General features: G+C 42.9%; 1 protein-coding gene across 1 annotated transcript in view; it reads left to right on the top strand.

Moving 5' to 3' along the window:
• The first annotated feature begins 10,841 nt into the window (after positions 1-10,841).
• Positions 10,842-26,731, top strand: part of LOC115457899 (zinc finger protein 239-like) — a 65,133-nt gene continuing 49,243 nt past the window's right edge. The window contains exon 1 of the mRNA XM_030187581.1: positions 10,842-10,932. The gene's annotated coding sequence lies outside the window, so the exon portion shown is untranslated. The remainder of the gene's footprint in view (positions 10,933-26,731) is intronic.

The following is a 26,731-nucleotide window of genomic DNA, read 5'->3' as shown; positions in this document are numbered from 1 at the left end:
GTGTGAAAATACATGTGAGGTGGACATCCATTTGGGACGTTCTGACGTTTATGTCCCTATTCTCACTTGGACGTCCTTTCGAAAATGCCCCTCTATGTTGCCCTTAGAAAATATTTAAAGGAGCATCCAAATAGAGATGAAAAATATCACAGTACCTTCCAACAGCCTCCTCTTTTAGGGGTCCTTTTACTAAGGTGCACCGAAAAGTGGCCTGTGCTGGTGTAGACGTGTGTATTGGACACGTGCAGGTCCATTTTAGTACATAAGTACATAAGTACATAAGTAGTGCCATACTGGGAAAGACCAAAGGTCCATCTAGCCCAGCATCCTGTCACCGACAGTGGCCAATCCAGGTCAAGGGCACCTGGCACGCTCCCCAAACGTAAAAACATTCCAGACAAGTTGTACCTAAAAATGAGGAATTTTTCCAGTCCATTTAATAGCGGTCTATGGACTTGTCCTTTAGGAATCTATCTAACCCCTTTTTAAACTCCGTCAAGCTAACCGCCCGTACCACGTTCTCCGGCAATGAATTCCAGAGTCTAATTACACGTTGGGTGAAGAAAAATTTTCTCCGATTCGTTTTAAATTTACCACACTGTAGCTTCAACTCATGCCCTCTAGTCCTAGTATTTTTGGATAGCGTGAACAGTCGCTTCACATCCACCCGATCCATTCCACTCATTATTTTATACACTTCTATCATATCTCCCCTCAGCCGTCTCTTCTCCAAGCTGAAAAGCCCTAGCCTTCTCAGCCTCTCTTCATAGGAAAGTCGTCCCATCCCCACTATCATTTTCGTCGCCCTTCGCTGTACCTTTTCCAATTCTACTATATCTTTTTTGAGATACGGAGACCAGTACTGAACACAATACTCCAGGTGCGGTCGCACCATGGAGCGATACAACGGCATTATAACATCCGCACACCTGGACTCCATACCCTTCTTAATAACACCCAACATTCTATTCGCTTTCCTAGCCGCAGCAGCACACTGAGCAGAAGGTTTCAGCGTATCATCGACGACGACACCCAGATCCCTTTCTTGATCCGTAACTCCTAACGCGGAACCTTGCAAGACGTAGCTATAATTCGGGTTCCTCTTACCCACATGCATCACTTTGCACTTGTCAACATTGAACTTCATCTGCCACTTGCACGCCCATTCTCCCAGTCTCGCAAGGTCCTCCTGTAATCGTTCACATTCCTCCTGCGACTTGACGACCCTGAATAATTTTGTGTCATCGGCGAATTTAATTACCTCACTAGTTATTCCCATCTCTAGGTCATTTATAAATACATTAAAAAGCAACGGACCCAGCACAGACCCCTGCGGGACCCCACTAACTACCCTCCTCCACTGAGAATACTGGCCACGCAATCCTACTCTCTGCTTCCTATCTTTCAACCAGTTCTTAATCCATAATAATACCCTACCTCCGATTCCATGACTCTGCAATTTCTTCAGGAGTCTTTCGTGCGGCACTTTGTCAAACGCCTTCTGAATCCTCCTCGGTGAAGACCGAAGCAAAGAATTTGTTTAATTTCTCCGCTACGGCTTTGTCCTCCTTGATCGCCCCTTTAACACCATTTTCGTCCAGCGGCCCAACCGACTCTTTGGCCGGTTTCCTGCTTTTAATGTATCTAAAAAAGTTTTTACTATGTATTTTTGCTTCCAACGCTAATTTCTTCTCAAAGTCCTTTTTTGCCCTCCTTATCTCCGCTTTGCATTTGGCTTGGCATTCCTTATGATCTATCCTGTTACTTTCAGTTGGTTCTCTTCTCCACTTTCTGAAGGATTTTTTAGTTCACCTGCAAAAAAGGCCTTTTTTTTGGCCAAAAATGGACGTGTGGCAAAATAAAAATTGTGGGCCTGAGACTTTACTGCCACCCATTGACCTAGCGGTAATGTTTCACATATTAACTGGGTGGTAATGGTCTACGCACGTACAATGCCCAGCTACCGCCGCATGCTGGAAAATGCTTAGTGGACACACATAAAAAATGAAATTACTGACTGACGGGAGAGCCGTTACCACCCCATACAAGGGAGAGGCAAGTGAACCTCTTCCCATGAGGAGCCAGTGGCGGTAGAACTTATCAACTACCCTAACTGGCTCATCGGGATCAACTGGCTCAATTACTCCCCTTAAAGCCACCTCACCACTTGTCTCCTACCTCCAATCATCGAAACACTTTAAATCCCAGATTCATAGGAAAAATATCTGAGCATCTAACTGTGAGTAAACTAATGATCCACAGGAAAAACACCTGCACATCAAAATGTGAGCAAGCTAAACACTTACAACCAATTAACCCGCTCATCAACATAACATAACAGAACTGTAGAAACACTTCAGATCTCCATAGACACTATCCTAAGGACAAAGCCCAACAACATAACCACCAAAGCGGTCACCTAGTAGCCCAAAGAGAACCACTACCACAATGAACACCATCAAATTACTCCTAATAGTATACTTCTTATCCGTGATCCACTATACACTAACCACCCCTCTCACAGAAGCCAATATCATACCCAAAATACACAACATCAATAGACTGCCCAGATATAACACATCCTACCAAACGAACAATAACCAAAACAATGGAAGACCTTCAATATGAGGACAAAATCAACACAAAGGAAAGAAAAATCACAACAAACCCATACTACAAGAGAATAGACAATTAACAAAAATCAATATAACCTCGAAAACAGCAGACCCCTACCAAAAAATTAAGGTGGGATACATAAACGCCAGATCAGCATAGGGAAAGCTGTCTCTCTCTGTATCTCACATTTGCCTCATTTATTTTCTGTCTTATCAGTGGTGACCTTTAAATCATAATAGTGTTCTTTATCTGATCTGGATCTGATTTCTAGAGATTATGATAACCACAGGAATATATGTAATGTCACTTGAAAATTCCTGCATAGTTTAGATGCAAGACAGTTATTTTTAGATGGAAGACTTGTCCATTCGTTTCCCCCCCCCGGATGTATGGTAGACCAGGACCGATTCTCAGAAGACTGTATTTGTGAGGAGCTAGCTAAACTAAAAGTAGACAAAACGATGGGGCCTGATGGGATACATCCGAGGGTACTAAAGGAACTCGGAGATGTTCTAGCGGCTCCACTGTCAGACTGCTTCAACACTTCCTTAAGAGTCTGAAGTGATCAGGGCCGTGCCTAGGGTCTCTGGCGCCCCCCTGCAGACTATCAGTTGGCACCCCCCCCCCCCCCCCGTCTAGCATAAAATGCCATAAATAAGTAAAGAAATATAAACTTTTAACATTGAGCACCTGATTATCAAAGGGGCCATATTCCAAACATTATAATGAAAATAAAATGATTTTTTTCTACCTTTGTTGTCTGGTGACTGTTTTTCTGATCAAGCTGGCCCAGTACCTGATTCTGCTGCTATTTATTTATTTTAGTTAAATTTGTACCCCGCACTTTCCCACTCATGGCCTACATAAAGAGTTGAAAAAAAATCCTTGGTGATCTCTCTTTACAAATACAGCACCATCTTTTAACACCTGCAGATACAAAAAAACACAAACATTTCAATAGTCCATGGTTATGAGCTCTGTGGGCTCCTGCAAGGGGGGGAGGGGTTGCGGTTTGTTTGTGTGGATGGAAGCAAATAATACTAAAAACTCCCCGCCCCTCAGGAGGCATGTTGCAAACAAAAGACTCTACCCCAGGCCAGGAAGGATCTTGAATCTTTACAGCAACCATTTAAAAAAGTGTTAATAAATCAGAAATCTGAGTCTTAGAGCAGAGACCCTTCCTACCCGTGCTGCATAAACTTGCTGGGCTGGCAAAGCACGCCCTTGTCAGTGTGTGCAGGCTGCTGCAGTTTTAACTCACCTTGTGGGTCTCAGCTTGACTTCTTTTTGTTGTCCACAACAGCAGGGACACAGTTTGTCACTCAGGTCCGTCCAGTCTGCTTGCAATCCACAGCTCCAACCGGTTGAAAACCGGGAAAACAACCAGGTCTCTTTTTTCCCTGGTCTGTGGCAAGTGCATTTCTTTTGGCCAGCTTTACACTCGCAGGGCTGCTCCAGCTGGATGTTCCTGACCAGATGGCGACCAGAAGCAGCCCTCTTCTCCTGCCCCTCGCTTCTGCCCTGCAGCTGCTTGTAAAAGAAACAAATTTCCTTCTCCTCGTCGTCTTCGTTGGGCCTTGCTTCTCTCACTATGTCCCGCCCTCCTCTGAGGTAACTTCCTCTTTCCGCGAGGGCGGGACATAGTGAGAGAAGCAAGGCCCAACGAAGACGACGAGGAGAAGGAAATTGTTTCTTTTACAAGCAGCTGCAGGGCAGAAGCGAGGCGCTGCCTGCAACACTGCTTAACCGATTTTTCTTTAACAGCGGGAGCGGAGCACAGCACCTCCCCCCCCAGTGACACCCAGGGCGGACCAGTCCGACCTCTCCACCCTTGGTATTCCACTGAAGGCAGGGCTGCTGTCGGGGTCTGGAGGTAAACGGCGAGGGTAAGCATGGCACGGCGGCGCCCTCTAGAGGTCAGCGCCCTCCTGCCATGCTTACCTTGCTTACCGGGTTGGCACGGCCCTGGAAGTGATCCCGGAGGACTGGAGAAGGGCGTATGTGGACCCTCTACACAAGAGCGGCAGTAAGGAGGAGGTTGGGAATTACAGACCTGCCAGTCTGACCTCAGTGGTGAATAAACTAATGGAAACGCTTCTAAAGTGAAGGATTTTATTCATTTATTTATTTGGTGCATTTTTACCCCACATTTTCCCACATAAGCAGGCGCAACGTGGCTTACATTAAGTCAAGAGGATACAATTCAATACAGAGATGGCACAGAAACAGAATGTGACAGGAGGGGAAGGTACATGGGATGACACGGGTAAATGACAGGGGTGAAGAGCCAACAAGAGATAGAGGTTAAACAGAGGAGTAGCCAGGGGGATAAGCCTTGGTGAATAAGAAGGTTTTTAAGGTCTTCTTGAAGTGATGATGGTCAACGAGCTCCTTAAGCTGCCGTGGCAGAACACTCCAGGATTGTGGACTGATGTAGGGGAAGGACAAAGCATAAAGAGTCTTGTATTTTACATTCCTGCAGGTGGGGTAATGAAGATTGAGGTAGGTCCTTGCAGATCTCAGGGCATTTCTAGAGGGCAGATCGATTAGAGTAAGCATGTATTCAGGGGCTTCACCATAAATTATCTTGTGTGTAAGTGAACAGATTTTAAATGTAATACGGTCTTTGACAGGGAGCCAGTGTAGTTGAATACGGAGTGGCTGAGCAGGAACAAAGTGAGATTTCCCCAGGATAAGTCTTGCAGCCGTGTTTTGATCATGAGGATTCTCAAATCAATTGGCCTGCAGGACCCGAGGCAAGTCATGTCAGATAAAGCTGATTGGTTTCTTTGACTGGGTGACCAAACAGTTGGATGTGGGAGGGGTGCTAGATGTGGTGTACTTGATTTTAGCAAAGCCTTTGACATGGTTCGGCACAGGTGACTGATAATAAACTGGATGCCCTCAGTATGGGACCCAAAGTGACTGACTGTGTTAAAACCTGGTTAAATGGAGCTTGCTCTGGAGAAAGGGATGTTATCGGTGGTGTGCCGCTGGGATCGGTCCTCGTGCTGGCTCTTCTTAACATCTTTGTGAGTGATATTGCGGAAGGGCTGTCTGATAATGTTTGTCTCTTTACAGATGATACCGAACTATAATAGGGCGGACACCTAGGAGGGTGTGGATGGCATGAAGAAGGATCTAGCGAAGCTTGAAGAGTGGTCTGATAATTGGCAACTAAGATTTAATGCTAAGAAATATAGGGTCATGCACTTGGGTTACAAGAATCCAAGGGCACGATACAATATAGGGGGTGACGTGCTTCTGTGTACGAAAGAAGAGTGGGACTTGGGGGTGATTGTATCTGATGACCAAACAGGTAGAAAAGGCGACGGTCAAAGCCAGAAGGATGCTTGGGTGCATAAGGAGAGGGGTGACCAGCAGGAAAAAAGAGGTGATAATTCCCTTGTATAAGTCTCTGGTGAAGCCCCATTTAGAGTACTGCGTGCAATTCTGGGGACTGCACCTACGGAAAGATATAAACAGGATTGAGTCGGTCATAAAACACAAAGTGATAGGCTCATGAACCTCAACATTTATATGCTGGAAGAGAGGCAGGAGAGAGGGGATATGATAGAGGCGTTTAAATACCTCAATTACAGGAGATGAGCCTTTTTGAAATGAAGGAAAACCCTGGAATGAGTGGGCATATGATGAAATTAAGAGGCAATAGACTTAGGAGGAATCTAAGAAAATTCTCTAGAAAGGGTTGTAGATGTGTGGATTGGCCTCCCGGTGGAGGTTGTGTAGACAGACTGTGTCAGAATTTAAGATAGCGTGGGAAGGGCACGTGGGAACCCATAGGAAAAGGAGGAGTTAGTGGGTACTAAGGAACGGCAGACTGGATGGGACTTTAGCCCTTATCTGCCATCATGTTTCTATGTTCAGGCACTTTCTTCTTTAGGATGAAAAGTAAAGCATAGGGTTTTCCAGCACATTGTAAAGCCAAAGACAACATTACAGAAGGATACCAGTTAAGTCTGTGACACACCGAATGTTATGGAAAGGTGGGGGGGGGGGGGTGGGGGGGGGGGTGGGGGGGGGGGGGTGGGGGGGGGGGGGTTCCCCCCACGTTTTCCAAACCTGTAAAAGTGTTACTATAAAAACATCCTAGCCCTAAGAGGGTTAATGTCACTAACAAAACAGAATGAAAAAAAGATTGATCTGAAATGATAAACTTAAAAATAAAAAAGCTAAGGGAGAGGAATAAGAAGTGTTCTATATAGTAACATAGTAAATGACTACTACTTAACATTTCTAAAGCGCTACTAGGGTTACGCAGTGCTGTACAGTTTAACATAGAAGGACAGTCCCTGCTCAAGGAGCTTACAATCTAAAGGACAAATGTACAGTCAGTCAAATTGGGGCAGTCTAGATTTCATGAATAGGTATAAAGGTTAGGTGCTGAAGGCAACATTGACGAGGTGGGCTTTGAGCAAGGATTTGAAGATGGGTAGGGAGGGGGCTTGGCGCAAGTTTATTCCAAGCATAGGGTCCATCCAGTCTGCCCAACAAGATAAACTCATTTTACATGGTATGTGATATATATATATATATATATATATATATATATATATATATATATATATATATATATATATACAGTGGTGGAAATAAGTATTTGATCCCTTGCTGATTTTGTAAGTTTGCCCACTGACAAAGACATGAGCAGCCCATAATTGAAGGGTAGGTTATTGGTAACAGTGAGAGATAGCACATCACAAATTAAATCCGGAAAATCACATTGTGGAAAGTATATGAATTTATTTGCATTCTGCAGAGGGAAATAAGTATTTGATCCCCCACCAACCAGTAAGAGATCTGGCCCCTACAGACCAGGTAGATGCTCCAAATCAACTCGTTACCTGCATGACAGACAGCTGTCGGCAATGGTCACCTGTATGAAAGACACCTGTCCACAGACTCAGTGAATCAGTCAGACTCTAACCTCTACAAAATGGCCAAGAGCAAGGAGCTGTCTAAGGATGTCAGGGACAAGATCATACACCTGCACAAGGCTGGAATGGGCTACAAAACCATCAGTAAGACGCTGGGCGAGAAGGAGACAACTGTTGGTGCCATAGTAAGAAAATGGAAGAAGTACAAAATGACTGTCAATCGACAAAGATCTGGGGCTCCACGCAAAATCTCACCTCGTGGGGTATCCTTGATCATGAGGAAGGTTAGAAATCAGCCTACAACTACAAGGGGGGAACTTGTCAATGATCTCAAGGCAGCTGGGACCACTGTCACCACGAAAACCATTGGTAACACATTACGACATAACGGATTGCAATCCTGCAGTGCCCGCAAGGTCCCCCTGCTCCGGAAGGCACATGTGACAGCCCGTCTGAAGTTTGCCAGTGAACACCTGGATGATGCCGAGAGTGATTGGGAGAAGGTGCTGTGGTCAGATGAGACAAAAATTGAGCTCTTTGGCATGAACTCAACTCGCCGTGTTTGGAGGAAGAGAAATGCTGCCTATGACCCAAAGAACACCGTCCCCACTGTCAAGCATGGAGGTGGAAATGTTATATTTTGGGGGTGTTTCTCTGCTAAGGGCACAGGACTACTTCACCGCATCAATGGGAGAATGGATGGGGCCATGTACCGTACAATTCTGAGTGACAACCTCCTTCCCTCCGCCAGGGCCTTAAAAATGGGTCGTGGCTGGGTCTTCCAGCACGACAATGACCCAAAACATACAGCCAAGGCAACAAAGGAGTGGCTCAGGAAGAAGCACATTAGGGTCATGGAGTGGCCTAGCCAGTCACCAGACCTTAATCCCATTGAAAACTTATGGAGGGAGCTGAAGCTGCGAGTTGCCAAGCGACAGCCCAGAACTCTTAATGATTTAGAGATGATCTGCAAAGAGGAGTGGACCAAAATTCCTCCTGACGTGTGCAAACCTCATCATCAACTACAGAAGACGTCTGACCGCTGTGCTTGCCAACAAGGGTTTTGCCACCAAGTATTAGGTCTTGTTTGCCAGAGGGATTAAATACTTATTTCCCTCTGCAGAATGCAAATAAATTCATATACTTTCCACAATGTGATTTTCCGGATTTAATTTGTGATGTGCTATCTCTCACTGTTACCAATAACCTACCCTTCAATTATGGGCTGCTCATGTCTTTGTCAGTGGGCAAACTTACAAAATCAGCAAGGGATCAAATACTTATTTCCACCACTGTATATATATACCCGAGTTTGATTTGTCCTTGCCTTTCTCAGGGCACAGACCATAGAAGTCTGCCCAGTACTGTTCTTGTACTGTACACTGGCTGCCATCTTACTGCTCCATCAGCATCCAAAACATGAAAATCTTTCAGATTCCTGGTAAAAATTAACACTACTCTCCTGTATACAAAAAAAGAAAATCCATTCAGGCTAGTAAAACTAAAAATCAGCATTGTGTCCAGTCTATGCCTCAGCTGCAAAACAAACAATAAAAAAACAATTCTTCCCACCCTATGGGGTGATTGGCACCTGCCCTAGGTTAAGGCTCAGTAAATTTATTGCTTTGTTTTTAATGTAGGGAATTATTATCCTGTTCTGACAGTTATACTTTCTTGTCTCATTTTCTGGTAATGTTCTATCCACACTTAACGCATTCTGTTCATTCAGTCAGTGACACTGTCAGCTACGTATGCCCAAGTCGTCATTTTGTGAATGGCTTGGAAATATCCATCTTAAATCCTAGCACCACATTTGAGAACTTTGTAGTTTGGCAAGAAGAGACAAGATGTTACATAGATACAGTATGTAAAAGCCAGTTGTAGTAGAAATGGAGTTGTCATAATTTATTCAAGCCTGTCATCCAGGTAATTAGGATTGCACTTCTGGTTAGTTTAATAAGCAAATGACTCCAAACAGTGTGCACAATTTCCGATTCGAGAGCAAAGAAAAAAATAAATAGAGTAGCCTTTTTGCTGACCTACATATACAGATAGCAGCTGAATATTACTGACTATTTGCATATTTAGGTGGATTGATCACACTCTGTACTTGCTCTGATTCGACACTAAGAATTTTCAGCAGCACTATTTATTTTATTTATTTATTTATTTGCTTGCATTTGTATCCCACATTTTCCCACCTATTTGCGGGCTCAGTGTGGCTTACAATACATTGTGAATGATGGAAGTGCAATTGGTTGCAGTACAATTCTGAGTTACATTGTGAAGAGTTATCGAAAACAAAGTAAATACAGGGTATCATTTGGGGATGGAACAGCGGAGTATGTGGGAGTACAGATTGCAGTGCGCTTATAGGTTACATTAGGAAGAATTGTAAAAGACAGAGTAATTCGGGCTAGATTCTGTATACGGTGCCTGAAAAATCCGCACGGAAAAATATTACGCCTAGGCATATTCTTTAAAGTATGCCTAAATTTTATAGAATAGACTTAAATTTCCGCTTAGTGGCTAAATTTGGTTGCGTCCATTTAGGCCATGTTTTACTTGGTATAAATCCCAATGTCTGAGGGTTCTTTTTACAAAGGTGCGCTAGCATTTTTAGCACATGCTAAAAATAAACACGTTAGTCGTCCATATATTTCTATAGGCGTCAGCCATTGCTTAATGTGCGCTAATGATTAGTGCAACCAAAAACCGCTAGTGTATCTTATAAAAGGACCCCTAAATTAGGCGCAGTTCGGGTGCATAGATTTTAGAAACGCCCACATCTCGCCCATAGCCACGTCCCCTTTTCAACTATGCGACTTAGAATTTAGATGCACCACGTTATAGAATACACTTAGCGAGTTGTGTGCATAAATCTTAATGGCAGTCAGTGCTGATAGTTGCTTGCTAACATCCAATTAACAGCGCTGATTAGCTAGTTAACCAGTTAAGTTATGCGCATTGTTATAGAATACACTTCAGTTTCTGTGCGGATTTTCAGGCGCCATATATAGAATCCAGGGGTATATGTATAGCACCACTGAAAATTCATGGGTAGGGCACTTAAACATTTAGCAGCCACCACTGAACATAAAGTGCTTTTGAATATTTGCCCGATAAATATTTTCCTTTATAGAAGTATTCTCTATGGAAGTTGAAAACCTGTGTTAACTGAAGTAACATTTTATTTATGGTGACTGTAAATATTTCTAGAAAATTGATTACAATTGCTAACATTTTGTCTTAATATTGATGACTTAAAAATATTCAGAGGTGCCAGCAGTGGACAATTTTTATAAGCAAGTTTCTTTATTAACAGGCATTCCACTTAACAGACCTGACATTTTGTTAAGAATTAAGCAAGAAGAGGAAGATGATAATTTCAAAGGCAATCTGGAATCAGATAGTACAAGTGAGTAGGAATTCATACGTACAGATGTTTAAAACGTACTGTACAGTTTTTTTTTCCTTATATATGAACAGCCACTGAGAATCAGAAGAAAACAGAAATTGCACATCCTACAATTCACTTCACCAGTAACTTTCTACCCCACATCCCCTCTCTTTTCATTTTTACTTACATCCACCCTCTCCTTTCCCCATTTTCCTTTTCAGACTAGAACCCACAGAAGGGTTGGGGCTGCTAAGGGGGCTATAAGTGTATGCTTGTTCAGACTGTACAGCTGACTAATGACTCATTTGATAGAAACACTGTTGTTTTTTTTGGGGGGGGGGGGGGTTCATTCTGGAGGTGGAAATAAACACTGGGAAATTACGGAGAATTACTTCCATAATCCCTCATGTAAAGACCTGGCTGAAACGAGCACTTTTTAAAAAAACTATATGTGCCTGTGAACTGGTGCAAAACTGAACAATGATATTTTTCTCATATATGTTTTCATTGTAAACTGGAGAATGCCAGTGTAGTTGTCGGACCTGCCCAAACCACAGCCCAATGCACTCCCTTGAAATAGTGGCTTTTATCTGCAGTCTACACATGGAGACACTTCAAAAATAACCACCTTAGGAATATTTTCTTTGAATGAGGGTCGGGGATTTGATATGTATATGTGCGTATGTATGTGTGTTTCAAGTTTATTAATTTTTTACTATACCACCCATCAAATGCCTTATGGGCAGTGTACAATTGCAAATTTATCCAATAAACTGTTTAAAAAAAGAAAGAGAAAAAGAACTCCATTATGAATAGGAAAAGAGAGAGAGAAATGTAAGTACCAGAGGAACTGCAAACTATAGGAAAAGAGAGAGAGAAATGTAAGTACCAGAGGAACTGCAAACTATAGGAAAAGCAGTGCTATTACACAAAGTTGTTAGCTGTCAGCTAGGGCCAGCCAGTCTTCCTAGCATGCCTTTGTGATCAGCAGCTGTTCTAGGGGCTGATTCCTCCTTAATCTACTGTAATTCCATCAAGATCTTTCACCATTCCCCAAGTCATCGCCCCAAGGCATTCCCCAGGATATTCCTCAAGTCATCTTCCCAAGTCATCTCCCAAAGACTTACCAAAGTCATACTTCATGTATTTTCTCTGAGTTCTCCTCCTTATTTTCCTTATCCTTGTCTCTGAGGTGGCTAGATACAGACTCTTAGGTGCTGAAGGCCACAGTTCTTTTTCTTTGTTTATTCTGAGTACTACAATAAAGAAGATTTGCTTAAGTACTGAGAGTCTACTGGTGAAGCTTCTGCTTGGAGATGGTTTATGCTGGCTGTTTAAGCTACAGTATACCTTACTTAGAACAGTACACTATATTTTTATTTATTTTATATGCAGGTATTTTCTCTACCCCTAGTGGGCTCAATCTAAGTTAAATGGGGAAGCAGGTGATTGTTTTAATAACTGCCCTATTTCAAACATTGTTTTTGACAAAGTTGATTGAACAGGTAGCACAGAATTTTTAAAGTTTTGTAGATAAGAGTGATATTTTGGATAAAATTCTGCATGGGTTTTAGAAAGGATATAGTCTAGCAACCCTACCCACTTAATGAATTCCATTTTGCAAGGATTAGATAATTGTGCTTTTCACGTCATTTTATTGTCACTGTTGGTGGGAATAAATATAGGTAGAGTGATGATGCAATAGTTTATATCATTCTTAAATAACTAACAACAACAACAGTTGTCTCTGGGTATGTAATTTCTGATTGGTAACAATAAAAAGCAAATAGTGGAAAACCTCTCACTAAGTAGTGATCAGCATCAGTGTGGAGGAAAGCCTCATATGCCCTAGCAGTGATCTTATCCAACATGTCACACTGCTTATTATGTCAACTGGGCTGTGGCATAATCATGGATCAAAAAACCTCCACTCGTGTGCTGAAATCAATCATAAGAATGTGTTCATCAAAAACATCCAAAGCACTCAATATTGATAAACAGGGTGTAACTACACTTATCTCAAAAAGTGATGCCGATCACTAGATATAAAGTGAATAAAGTGAGAGGTTTTCCACTGTATGTTTTTTTGTTGTTAGCACATTTGGTTGAGTGGAATTTGGTTCCCTTGTTTTTGTTTATTAAGACTTCTGATTGGTATCCACTGATAGGACTGACCCCTGCAGGACACCCTTTATCTGCCATATACACAACAAAAACAAAATTTTTGTGTGCTTCTGGGCAAAAACCATTTGTCCTATACTAAATTCAGTGTGCGTATTCCAAATCCGAAGTCAGAATTGTTGTAACACGTCAGGAAATTTTGTTATGCATAAGTTTGTCAAAATGAATTAAGCACTTGGAAAGCATTGAATAATTTTTTACAGAACGAGGTTTACTCCAACAATTACCTGATCTACATCAAAGTTTTCGTAGTAAACAGTATATGAAAATGTAATGGAATAACAAAGTTTCAAAAAAGCCTCGTATTCCAGTTTAAAAGTCTTACTTCAGCAAGGCCCAGTACTGTTAAAAGTGCTTAAGGCATCTGCTTTTGCGTTTGTGACCGGTCATATTTTCCCGTTGCAAAAACCAGCAGTAGTCCCCCATCATGTTGGGATTCCAGCGGCCTTGATATCTGTTCTCCATTGTAGAAATGTCTTTATGGAACCTCTCTCCATGTTCGGCACTTACGTGTCCCAAATTGGGTGGGAAAATGTCAAGATGGGAATGTAAGAAATGCATTTTCAATGACATTCGGCAGCCAAGTTGTTCATATGCTTTAAGCATGTTGTCTACTAGTTCAGCATAGTTTTCAGCTCGTCTGTTCCCAAGGAAGTTCTGCACTACTAGCACAAATGCATCCCAAGCTGCAAGTTCCAGAGGGTTGAGTTTTGTTCTGAATGTGTCATCATGCATTAGTTTGTTGATTTTGAGGCCAATAAAAATTCCGGCCTTTAGTTTAGCCTCGGTTTTCAGTGTGCTAAACATCTCCTTCAAATACTGGAAACCATTTCCATCACGATCAAGTGCAGTTACAAAATTTTGTATTAAACCAAGTTTAATGTGAAGTGGTGGAAGATAAACTTGAAGTGGATCGACCAGTGATTTGTGTTGTACATTGTACCGACCAACTGTGTGCTCGACTGTGAAAGGCCATTGTCTCAGTTTATAATGATTTTTGTCATCATGACTGTTCCATAGGCCCAAGAAACACATATTCTTCGTGTACCCTAACTGTAGGCCAAGCAGCAGCTACCACTTTCAGGTCAGCACAAATATTCCATTTATGTTCAGAGTATTTGATCATTTTCAAAATTAACTCCATAGAAGCATGGGTCTCTTTCATTCCAACCCCATGAGCCAATGGAACATATGGTTTTTCGTTACCATTGTGCAACAAGACAGCTTTCAAACTCGTTTTGCTAGACTCTATGAATAGTCTACATTCATCGGGAACATGTGTACCATCTAACTCCATCATAAAATGAAAATGGCGCCGAGTTAACAAGCCGCGCCCCGAGTTCCTCCCGGCCGTTAGTCCGATTTCCCAGCTCTTACCTACAACCTTCGCCGTTTTTTTGCCAGGGTCTGCCCGTTTGTTGTGTCGGGGGTGCCTTGCCGTCGTCTGCCTGGATCGCGGTTCGGGGTTGTCTGCTGTGCTTGGGCGGTTGGCTCCTGTTGGGCCTGGCGGCAGCCGTTGCCCTGCGCACCTGGAGGCAGGCTTCTCCTTCGGAGTGGAGGGGTGTGTCGGCCCGTTGCTGCCCAGGATTTGAACTGTTGGGGGCCGTCTACCCTGCTCGCCCTGATCTGTGCCTGTTGCCCCGTCGGCTGTTCCTGGGTTGGAGAGTGTTTGGATCTGCACCAGCCACTCCGCTTCAGCGGGATCAAGACCAGCACATCAGCTCTCTGACACACCTTGTTTCTCCTACTCTCTCCTGCCTTTCTTCGAACAGTGTCAGTGTGCTAAAGGACCTAACTGGCTGCGGCCTGAGGAGGAGGAGCGTTCAGTCCTGCACCACTAAGAATTCTTCTCCAACTAACTGGTCTTAATTTCTCCTTCCTGCCGTCATCCATTATCTCTCACTGCAAAGCTTAACAAGTCACCTGCGCCCTGCGTGAGCTGGATTGCAGACAACCTGGTCACTCCACCTCTGAAGAATACAGTCCCCTAAGTCACGCTTGCTCAGCTTTGGATTCTGGATTGTTCTGCTGTGGTTCCTACCATGCCCACCTCTAATATTCTCTTTATTCTCTATTTTGTGACTCATTCGTTCCGCACTTTCTGCAGTTCCATTCCCGTAATGATATCCACTCAGAAATGATCTAGTCTCTCCAATCGGAGCCCGGCGGATTTGCTCCCAGGCCTCCGTTCAAGAGCACTTCAACGGCACACTTCTCACGCAGCAGTACCCCCAAGCATCATTACCTTAAATACATCCTCTGCACATAGAGCCATCCGGATCTATATCAAAATGTTAAAGTGGGCTACGCTAATGCTAGGTCTGTGGTCAACGAGACCGAAACTATCTCAGACTGGCTGTCAAATGACAAACTTGACCTTCTCTTCATCACGGAAACGTGGATACGTGACTCTAGACCCAATTCTCCTAGACCTCTGCCCCCCTGGTTTCAAAATTGTGCACTGGCCTAGACAAGGAAAAAGGGGTGGGGGGCTAGCCTTGATTTATCACTCGGGCCTCGGAGTTGACTCTATAGCTAAATCCATATCGCCCCATCTGAAAATCGCATCAGTCAAGGTTCACAGCACATCTCTTCATGATCCTCTATGTTGTATCCTGTTCTACAGGCCCCTGAAGAATTGGGCTGACAATCAAACCCATTTCATGGACTTTCTTTCCAACTCCTGCACCAATTTCTCCAATGTCCTCATCCTTGGTGACCTGAACCTTCATTTAGAAAATCAACTCTCACTTAATGCTCGTCAGTGCCTGAGTTTCCTCCAACTGCTGGATCTCCAATATCCCGATATGCATCCGACACATGTAAAATGTAAGATGTTCTACTCCATGTGGAAACTGAAAAGAATAAGACCGTTCTTTTCAAGATCTGTCTTCCGCAGCCTAGTGCAATCACTCGTACTCAGTCATCTGGACTACTGTAATTCACTATACGCAGTCTGCAAAGAGCAAATACTGAGGAAACTTCAAACAGCCCAGAACACAACAGCCAGACTCATCTTCGGAAAGCCAAAATACGAAAGTGCAAAACCCTTACGTGAGAAACTACACTGGCTCCTACCTAAGGAACGTATCACTTTTAAGGTATGCACCCTAGTTCATAAAATCATTCACGGGGAAGCCCCTGCATACATGTCTGATTTAATAGACCTGCCACCCAGAAACGCTAAAAGATCATCCCGAACTCTCCTCAATCTCCACTTCCCAAAGTGCAAAAGCATAAAAAACAAAGTACTGCACACTTCAACCTTCTCTTATATGAGCACGCAATGCTGGAATACACTACCATGCAACCTGAAAACGACCTACGAATTAACCGACTTCCGCAAACTATTGAAGACTCATCTCTTTGATAAAACTTATAGCAAGGATCAAAACACATGAAGTCCATACACACTAATAGAAATGCATCAATACACTCTCTTCTGAATTCTCTTCCCCCGTACTCTCACCACATTTAAAACACTACCCACAGATAAAATTGTTATACCCGAATGTTTCTTACTATTGTTCTATCGCCCTATCATTTTCCCATTGTTACATTCCATTGTTCTATTCCCCTAATGATATTTTGACTGTCTTCCCATAACCCTCACAATGTAACCCATAATCGAATTGTAACAAATTGTATTTCCATCATTCACAATGTATTGTAAGCCACACTGAGTCTGCAAATAGGTGGGAAAATATGGGATACAAATGCAATAAATAAATAAAAGACCACACCCTTGATCTCCTTACTTACAAGTTCCTCAATGATGCTATCCTTTGTCTGGCAAATACTAAATGGTCTGCCGCTCTGTGGACAGATCTCTACAAGCTGACCTTTACGATCAACTGGCGGAGGGCTGGCCAGCCACTCCCTGATGAGCTTACCTCTTACTATTGTTAATATATGGCCTAGCTTTAAGGCTACCACTGGAATAGTGATGGCCAAAGCTATGCAGCCTAAAACAACTGAAAAAGTACTGACTAGGCCAAACAACAAGTAAATGATTTAATATTTGAGAATCTGCAAAGAGCAGGTCTGAATAATGACTTCTGACACAAATTGGTACAATTTTTAAATCAAATATAGCATCTGTAATGAAAGATCAGATGAATAAAATGGAGCTTATTAGTTTTGGTATACAATGATACAGAGGTAATACAGAGTTCATGAGAAAGGTATGAAAAGTATTGCAGCCGGAAGATGTGAAACTGTTATCTCAACGCTTCCCAAAACATGTTGATAATTAGCAGTAGCTGAGAACGGAAGGAGTTGGGTACATCAGATAGCAGATCGCATGGGAAAGTATGATCTCAGAAAGTGAGAAATATTAGGAGCTAGGTATCTCACCATTCACTTCTATGGAGAAGATAGAGTATAAAAGAGGGGAGATTTTGGCTTAGTTTGAGAGTCCTCTCCAAAGCTTCTGTCAGACGGCGAAGCCCTGTGCGGCTGAAACCAGAATCTGATGTCTGTATTTGTATCAACTTGAAGACTTGTGTTTGGGTAAGAAATAAAATGTACCTATCTATCTAAACCTATCTCTGTCTCTATTTTTATTGATTCTATCTTCTCTTTACCTTACATTTAGCCTACCAGGTAGATCAAATACAAGTGACACTCAGTCTTTGCAGAAACTTAGACAGATGTTTAATAAGAGTTATGTGGGAACATAAATGGCCCAGAATATACCTAGATCCAGAAAAACAGAAAGCAGTAGTTATGGGAATTAGTTTTCAATTACGGCTCCTAATGCCACCCCCTTGTGATTGGGTGACAATGGAGGTTAGAGAAACTATACAGAACCTGATATATGCAATAAGTACCTTTAGTCCCCCGTGTGACGGAGTCAGAAAGAGGTCTATAAGAAGAGGTAGATAAAAACACTATACACAAGGGGAAATCGACCTGGCATCTTTTGGGGAACAAATCTATAGGTGTGACTGGCAAGCACCCGCAGCCTCGTTTGATTACCTTACACATTGGGATAACAGATGCCTCTGCATCTTGGATGACCTGGCTCCTTTGCAAATTAAATCCTCCCGCCATCGCAAATCTAAAGCTTGGTTCACTCAAACTCCAAACTAGACGGCTGGAAAGAGCTTGGTTAAAGTCAAAAAGTAATCACGCCTTATCAGCTTGGAAGCAAGCCCACCGCAAGTACAAATATGCAATCAAGCAAGCCAAAAGAACTTTCTTTCAGAAAAGAATTCTAACAGTTATAAAGGATGCTAGAAAGCTCTACCGGCAACTGCACTCTCTCCTTGACACTTCCCCGATTACTTCACCAAATGAAGGTATGCCATCAGCAATTCAGTTGGCAAACTATTTCAGGGAAAAAATCCTGTCACTTCACAACTCGCTCCCCCTGTGCACCTCTAATATAGATGAATTTCTCACTGACCTTGCGCTTCCACAAGGCCAAAGTCCAGCTGACCACTTTTGGACTACCTTTGACACAGTCTCTACTGAGAAGGTCTCCCTAGCCATTCGCAAATTCTCTAAAACGCACTGCAAACTGGACAGCTGTCCAAACTACCTGCTCCAATCAGTGCCGGAGTGTTTTATTGCCGACTTTACCTCCTATCTGAACTTCATGCTCCAACAAGGGCGCTTCCCCACCGATCACGGTAGCATTCTCCTTACGCCAATCCCTAAGGATCTTAAGATCAAGCCTAGCATAATATCTAACTACTGCCCTGTTGCCACTATCCCGCTGCTAGTCAAGACTAAGGAGAGCTTGGTGAATTCACAGCTCACTGATTATCTGGATAAATTCTCTATTCTCCATGCCTCCCAATCCGGGTTCCGGTCTCACCACAGTACCGAGACAGTTCTGGTCACTCTGCTTTCCAACTTGAAGAAGGAAATTTCAATTGGGAAAAATATCTTACTTCTACAATTTGACATGTCCAGCGCATTCGACATGGTGGACCACACCCTCCTTACTCTGCTATCTGAATTTGGTGTTGGAGGATATGTCTTAGAATGGTTTAGGGAATTTCTGTCTTGTCGGTCCTATCAGGTCAAAGTCCATTCCTCTGTTTCGCCGCCTTGGAGATCCCACTGTGGAGTCCCTCAGGGCTCCCCCCTGTCACCTACCCTATTTAATATTATGATGTCTCCACTTGCTGCGGCCCTATCCAATCATGGCCTGCAGCCATACATATATGCAGATGATTTAACTATCTACATTCCCTTCTGATCTTCTGTAACTGAAATCTCTGACGCCATACAGAATAGTTTTGCCATCATGGCCAGTTGGGCGAGCGCATTTAAGTTCAAACTAAACAAAGAAAAAAGTGTATCATTCTCTCCTCCCAGTTCACTAAATCTGTCCCAGGCACGATTTCTGCACTGGGCTTCACCATCCCTATCGCAGATAAACTGAAGCTCCTTGGTGTCATTCTGGATTCCTACCTGTCCCTCGACCTTCAGGTATCAACTATTACGAAGAGAATGTTCCTCTCCATGCGCTCGCTCAAACGTATCAAGCAGGTCCTTCCGTTTGACCTTTTCCGGACTCTAATCCACTCTCTAGTGTTGAGCCACTTTGACTACTGCAATGGGATTTACACTGGATGCAAAGAACACACCCTTAAGAAACTCCAGAAAGCGCAAAATACGGCAGCAAGATTACTATTTGGTAAATCTCGGTTTGAAGCAGCAAAACCTCTGAGAGAGAAGTTCCACTGGCTCCCGATAAAGAGAACGTATTGAATTCATAATCTGTGCTCTCACCCACAAGATCATATACGGGGATGCTCCAGTATATATGTTCAGCCTGATTGACCTCCCTCCTAGAAATTCCATAAAGCCGTCTCGCACTTATCCTAATCTCCACTATCCTAACTGTAGGAATCTCAGATACAAATTGCTCTTCGCCTCCACGTTTTGCTTTGTGAGCCCTCGTTTCTGGAATACTCTACCATCATCATTAAAAGAGACTACTGACCACACTCTGTTTAAGAAATTCCTCAAGACTTATCTCTGTTGCAGAGCCTACTCCACTGTTACTTAACTGCCTGCCGTCCCTCTTTTGTTTCCTCTGTTGTTTTCCCCCCCATGTTGATCCCTATTCTCTGTTCCGCCCTGAATTAGTATGTTGTTATTTCTGTAGCTGCTGTTAGCCACATAGAGCCTGCTATGTTGGGAGTATGTGGGATATAAACATTCTAAATAAATAAATAAATAAGACCATTTACATCAGTAAAGAAACAGACATCGCTTTCCATCGCATAGTATGCAGCTAACTTGGTGTGTCGATGACGAAAGTGTGAAGTTGTGGTGCTTTGTTGTAGCAAATTCCATTCCCGAAGTCTAGAAGCTAGCAGTTCTGACTTTCATCTAAATCTGATTGGCTCAGCAAGTGCGGCTGACCCTCCAGTTGTTCTGGATCAGGAAATACTTCATGCCAATCAACATCTTCATCAGGATCAGAAGCATCAGTTTCAATTGCCATTCCTGCTGCAGGAGGGGCAGGCACTGGATTCTCTACATCGTGTGGTACTGGTTTAAGAAAAGACTCACAGTCAGGATACACAATTTGTGACTTGTTTCTCTTTGAATATCCGGCGATTTTAGTCATGCAAAAATAACATTCTGAATGGTGATTTTTCTGCTCACACCAAACCATCAGCACTGCAAAAGCCATTCCTTTCCTTTTACCATTCAACCACTGCATTAGCCCAGAGTAACACACAGTGCAACAAACATGAGGTGCCCAGCTTTTATCTTGATCTCCAATTTGACAGTCAAAGTAATACTTGTAAGCAAGGCACACTCGCTTTATCAAATTCTTGTGCTGATCAGTGTATTTGCCACATATTTATTTATTTATAGCATTTATATCCCACAATATTCCCACCCATGGGCAGGCTCAATGTGGCGTACAATAGTTTATTAAGCAAACAATAATTCAAAATACAATATTCAAAGTCGTAAGAGGGAAAGAGAAATAACTGAGGAGGGAAAGGGAGAGAGGAGAAGGTGACAATGTGTCGCAAAGATAGCCGTGGTTCAGAAGGATGTGGCGCCAGGCGGACTCACGGCGTATGCTCTACCAAAAAGGAAGGTCTTGAGTCGCTTCTTGAAGGTCGGGTAATCAGGAGTGAATTTGACCACTTGAGGCAGCCCGTTCCACAATTGAGTGCTGAGATAAGAGAATGAGGAAGCATAGACGGTCTTATATTTTAGGCCACTAAAAGCTGGGTAGTGGAGATTGAGGTACGAACGAGCTGACATATGTAGCAGAAATTGTCCGGATCGTTAACACATTTGCATTTATCCATCTTACCTTATATACTTACTGCTGACATCAGCCAGTAGACCTGTCTAAGCGCGTCCGGACAGGTCCGGGCATGTCCGTTGGAATATTTCCAATATATAATGCATGAATATTATAAGTGAATAGGCTTTGCATGTATAACTTAAAATCTAGATGTGTCAGGCAGATTTGGAGTTCATATTTGGAATCGGCGGGTTCAATTTAGTATAAATCACATGTTTTTCTTTCAGTAGCAAAATCATTATTGCGTTATTCATTAATACCTGCAAATTGAGAACTTTGGATATTTTTACTTAGATTGCGTGTAAGTGATCTATTCTCCCCTTTTTCAGCCAGCAAAGATGTAAGTTATTTGAAGAGGCCGTTCCACACATCCACCACTCTCTCTGTAAAGAAGTATTTCTTGTGGAAGACAACAAAGCAGATCAGTGACAGAGTTGCATATAAAATATATTGCCCGACACAGGCCATGTTTCGCCCAGCAGGGCTGTCGGGTATCAAAAATAGAAAACAAAATAACAAGTATTAAAAATTAATATTAAAAACAGTAAAATCGCATCAGCCGAGAATACATTAATACCATGACAGAAAACATAAAATGCAAAAAATACCCTCACTGCTGCTCCTCTTAGTTTTTTTTTTTTGTTTTTTTTTGTAATTTCACCATTCTCATTTTATCATAGTCTCCTTTTTGAAAGTTAAACGCTAACGTATTGGATTTCCTGTTTATACTTACTCCAAAGCTAATATCAAATCTGATCATATTATGATTACTGTTATCAAGCGGCCCCATCACCATTACATCCTGCACCAGATCAAGTGCTCCACTAATAAATGAACATTGGAGAGCGTCTCCGTGCCAGAGCTCCCTTCAGATCATGTCACCCATATGTGAGGATATGTTTCCTGCTGTGCTTAGAGAACATCTGTTACAGGTGAGTGACTTTGCTTTCTTATACTTCTTTTGGTGCACCTTCCTCTCAACCACTTCAACTTTTTTTATGTTCTTAGTGAGATAAAGCCTTCAAAACTGAGCACAGTACTCCAAGTGGGACTTCACCAATAACTTGTTCAATGGTGTTAACACCCATTTCTTCTGCTAGTTATCTCTTTCTCTGCAGCCTGGTATCATTCTGTCTTTGACCACTGATTTGTTATATTGTTTCACCACCTTAAGATCAGACACTATCATCTCAAGGTTCCTCTCTGATCCATGCTTATCATCCTTTTGCCCCCTATCACATAAAAGTCCTTTGGTTTTCTGCACTACTTTGCATTAAAATAACTGCCAGACCTTAGACTGGTTCTCCTGGAAGCACAGTTGGGTTTTCAGGATCACCACAATTAATACGTAAGAGATAAATTTGCATATATTGGAGAGCCATGGTATGCAGATTTCTTTTGCATATTCATTGTGGTATTCCTGAAAACCCGACTGTCTAGGTTTACCTCCAGGAGGTGATTGAGAAGCACCACTGTAGACCATTCTTCTAATTTTTGTAGATCACGTCTCACGTGTCCACTCCCTCATGGGTGTCCATTCTGTTGCAATCTTTGTGTCATTTGCATAAAAACCTACCTTGAGAGTTTATAGTTAATTATATCTCCTATTGATGTTCTGTACTGCCATGTAATTGTAAAACACAACTGTAATTTTTCCTATTAATTGTAAGCCACTTGTTTTTGGATAAATGTGGGATATAAGAATAAATGAATTAATAAATAAAAGGCAAACTTTTCGTTCCAGCCTTCGACAATGTCACTCTCAAATATTGAATAGATTCAGTCCCAGTATCGATCCCTGTGGCACTCCACTACTCATCTTTCTGTGCTTATTGGATTTACCATCACCCTCTGTCATTGATCCAGTTATCCATCAAATCTCAAGAAGGGCAAGATTGAATGGGGGGAGGGGGTAAACAACCAGACACAGAAACAACATAAAATAAGGGTGAGAGATTTTCAGGTATTCATTCAGACTACTTTAAAGCTGCAATGAGGAGATCATGCTGTATTTATGTGCAGTGTGAGCAGGGTAGCAGGAGCACTATATTAGACAAGTGGAGGAGGAAACAACAGGAGAGCTTTCCTTCCAGGGAAAGGGACTACAAGTCCCAGATTCCCCCTGGAGGAAAAGTTTGCCCTCTGGTGGAAAAGAGCTCAGTAAGAGATCAATATTGGGGAGAGAACTGCAGTCCCCAGAAACCACCAGGGCAAGGTAAAACCCATGACTCACAGGGAGAAGAGGGGGAAGGGAATGATTGGGAAATGAGTTCCAATCAATGTGATGAGCAGCAGCTACAGGAGGCAGAGGCGGAAGAAGCTATGGAGTGAGATAAGAATGACAGGGATAGGCAGAAAGGGGGAGTAGTAGAACTGATATACATCTCCGCTCTAGCTTGAGTCTCCAAAGGAAAGGTAAAAGCTTTATGGGTCAGGTTATTGCCAGACCTGTGTAAAAAGGGGGAGGAAAGGATAGCAGAGTTTGGGAAAAAGCTGTGGGAGAGCTTTACTAGCAAGCTATCTAGGCAGAATGTAAGGAGTACTACTAAATGATTAGACTGTGATAAGCAGTGCATTTTTTCTAGCGAAAAAGGTGCCGGTTCTCAAATGCCAGGCCACCCTTCATGATGGGGTTATCACTGAGGGACCCACCCCATAATAGGCCCCCTGCAACCAGTCACAGAATCTATAACAAGGCAGAATTGGTGTGTAGAGCCTGAGCTCGTTCGTTAAAATTTGGGGACCATGCGTCAATTTTAGCAGAGAATGGAAAAGGTGCCGGTACTCAGTACCCCCTCAAAAAAAGCCCTGGTGATAAGTGAACCAAAGGACAGGCTACAGGGGTTTGAATGTCAAGATCAGTGTGGTGCAGCGGTATTGAGCACTAACTGTTACTGTAAACCAGAAGAGGAGGAATGAAGCTGTGTGAGCACTACCGATGTGGAGCAGGGTTGTGCTAAGTGGTTTGCTAGAAATAAACTGATTAAAGGAAATCTGACTTGGAGAATCTATCCAGTGCCTTCTGGTTTTGTTTACTGAACTCCTGATAAAAGACCAATGGCACGCAGAAAGGGAGGGAACTGTAACCTTCCCGGTTTCCTCTGCTATCGTGGAGTAAGCAAGATAAGGAGACCCACCCACAGCATAGAACTCCGGCTACTCCCCAGGGAAGCAAGCCAAGCAGGAGCCACCCGGGCCCCGGCTGGAAGGGAGACCCGGGGTGACAGCAGTCATTCATTGGGTTCCTTGAAAAAGTGTTTAACAAAACATTGTCAGTGTCGGGATCCTGTTAGGATATAGTATTATTTATTGAAGGCTGATTGCTGAAGACTGTTACATTAAATATTTTTTGCTAAATGACCATGAGTTTGATGTGGAATATATTCTGGTTCAGCTTATCAGAAGGATGAGTTTATTTTTTTAAATATTTTTGTTACATTTGTTCCCTGCGCTTTCCCACTCATGGCAGGCTCAATGCGGCTTACATATTGTATACAGGTACTTATTTGTACCTGGGGCAATGGAGGGTTAAGTGACTTGCCCAGAGTCACAAGGAGCTGCCTGTGCCTGAAGTGGGAATCGAACTCAGTTCCTCAGGACCAAAGTCCACCACCCTAACCACTAGGCCACTCCTCCACTCCACAGGTTTGATTGCTTTTGAAGATGTTTCACTTCTACTGTAAACATTTTAGAATAGCTTTGGCTTACCAGCAGGACTATATGTGTGTGTGTGTGTGTGTGTGTGTGTGTGTATATATGTGTGTGTGTGTGTGTGTATATATATGTGTGTGTGTGTGTGTGTGTGTATATACAGTGCAGTCTGCTTAAGTGCAAGGGTCTGGGACCAAAGAAATGCATGCAATTAAACCGGAGCATGCACTTAACCATTGTGACCCAAAGAAGCTTGACATCTGATAAACATATGTACAGTACTGTTTATTATTATACATACAGTATACAGTCTCAGTTAACTGACAGGCTTACCTGAAGTAGTCAGTTATAGTCCTCTGTACACTCTTGGGTCTGTGAGTTCCATAGACTACGTCTGCCAGATGGTAAACACTGTCATAGCACTGACATCCAGTGGCCTCCAGATAGGCCCGCACGGTGTTGAGACTCTCCAGCGCTCTTGCAAAAGTGACAGGAGGAGGTTGTTGAATTTCTTCAGCATGTGCCTCGCTGTTCATTTCTTCATCTGTTCCATCGTCAGCTGTTGTTGCCTTTGTGTAGGCGCATATCTCAACATCAGTACTGTCTTCAGCTGTTTGTAGATCGTAATCAACAGCTATGTAGCAATGGAACTCCTCTTCAGTAACACCGGCTGGAATGTCAATAACCTGTTCATCTGACGCGTTTGCAACAGCTGCATCTGTTTCGTCCCTCTCCTCATCCTTAACAAATCTTGCCCAATTGTAGCAGTTCACAATGGTTGCCTGTGTAACATAATTCCAGGCTTCTTTCTGCATGTGTAGGGAATCCAACAGTGATAGATTACGAGCCAGTTCAACAGCGTGTTTGTCCTTGCCAGTCTGGTCATCCATAACGCTGATCAGACAACGTAGCACAAGAGTCCGATAATGTTGTTTGAAATTGGCTGTTATGTCCTGATCCATAAGTTGGATCAGAGAGGTAGTGTTTGGTGGCAGGAAGACCACCTTGACGTTAGCCTGACATCATCCCCGTGTGCAGCACAATTATCACAAAGCAGCAAAATCTAACGGTCTGTGCCAGAGCCAGTGATGGGAGGCGGGACTGGTGGTTGGGAGGCGGGAAATACTGCTGGGCAGACTTGTACGGTCTGTGCCCTGAAAAAGGCAGGTACAAATTAAGGTAAGGTGTACACATGAGTTTATCTTGTTGGGCAGACTGGATGGACCATGCAGGTCTTTTTCTGCCGTCATCTACTATGTATGTTACTATGTTTTGTGCCCGCATTCTAGTGTCTAACTTCTTTAGCCACTGCTTCCAAATTTCCCCAGTCATCCATGAATTTGCGTTAGCCTCATATGACACAGGAAGTCGCTTAACTTTCTTGAAGCAATGGAGCTGTTTGCTCTTTCCAATGACGAGGGGTTCCAACTTCTCACTCCCATCCATATTGCAGCAAAGGAGGATTGTCAGTCAGTCCTTCGATGTTTTACCTCCAGTAGTTTTGACATGTTTGAATGCAAGTGTTCCATCAGGAATCGTTCGCCAGTAGAGACCATTTTCTTCATCATTGAAAATGTCACAAGGTGCAAACTCGTTCAAGATGGTAGGAAGAACTGAAACAACCCAATTTTCAGCTCCAAAGTCGTCAGCGTGTTGTTTCTCACCATGTTGTTTGTTGAATTTTATGCT

This window comes from Microcaecilia unicolor, chromosome 14, assembly GCF_901765095.1.
Source record: "Microcaecilia unicolor chromosome 14, aMicUni1.1, whole genome shotgun sequence".
Classification (NCBI taxonomy): Eukaryota; Metazoa; Chordata; class Amphibia; order Gymnophiona; family Siphonopidae; genus Microcaecilia; species Microcaecilia unicolor.
The sequence above is the reverse complement of the archived record's forward strand: the minus strand, read 5'-3'. Positions and strand labels throughout refer to the sequence as shown.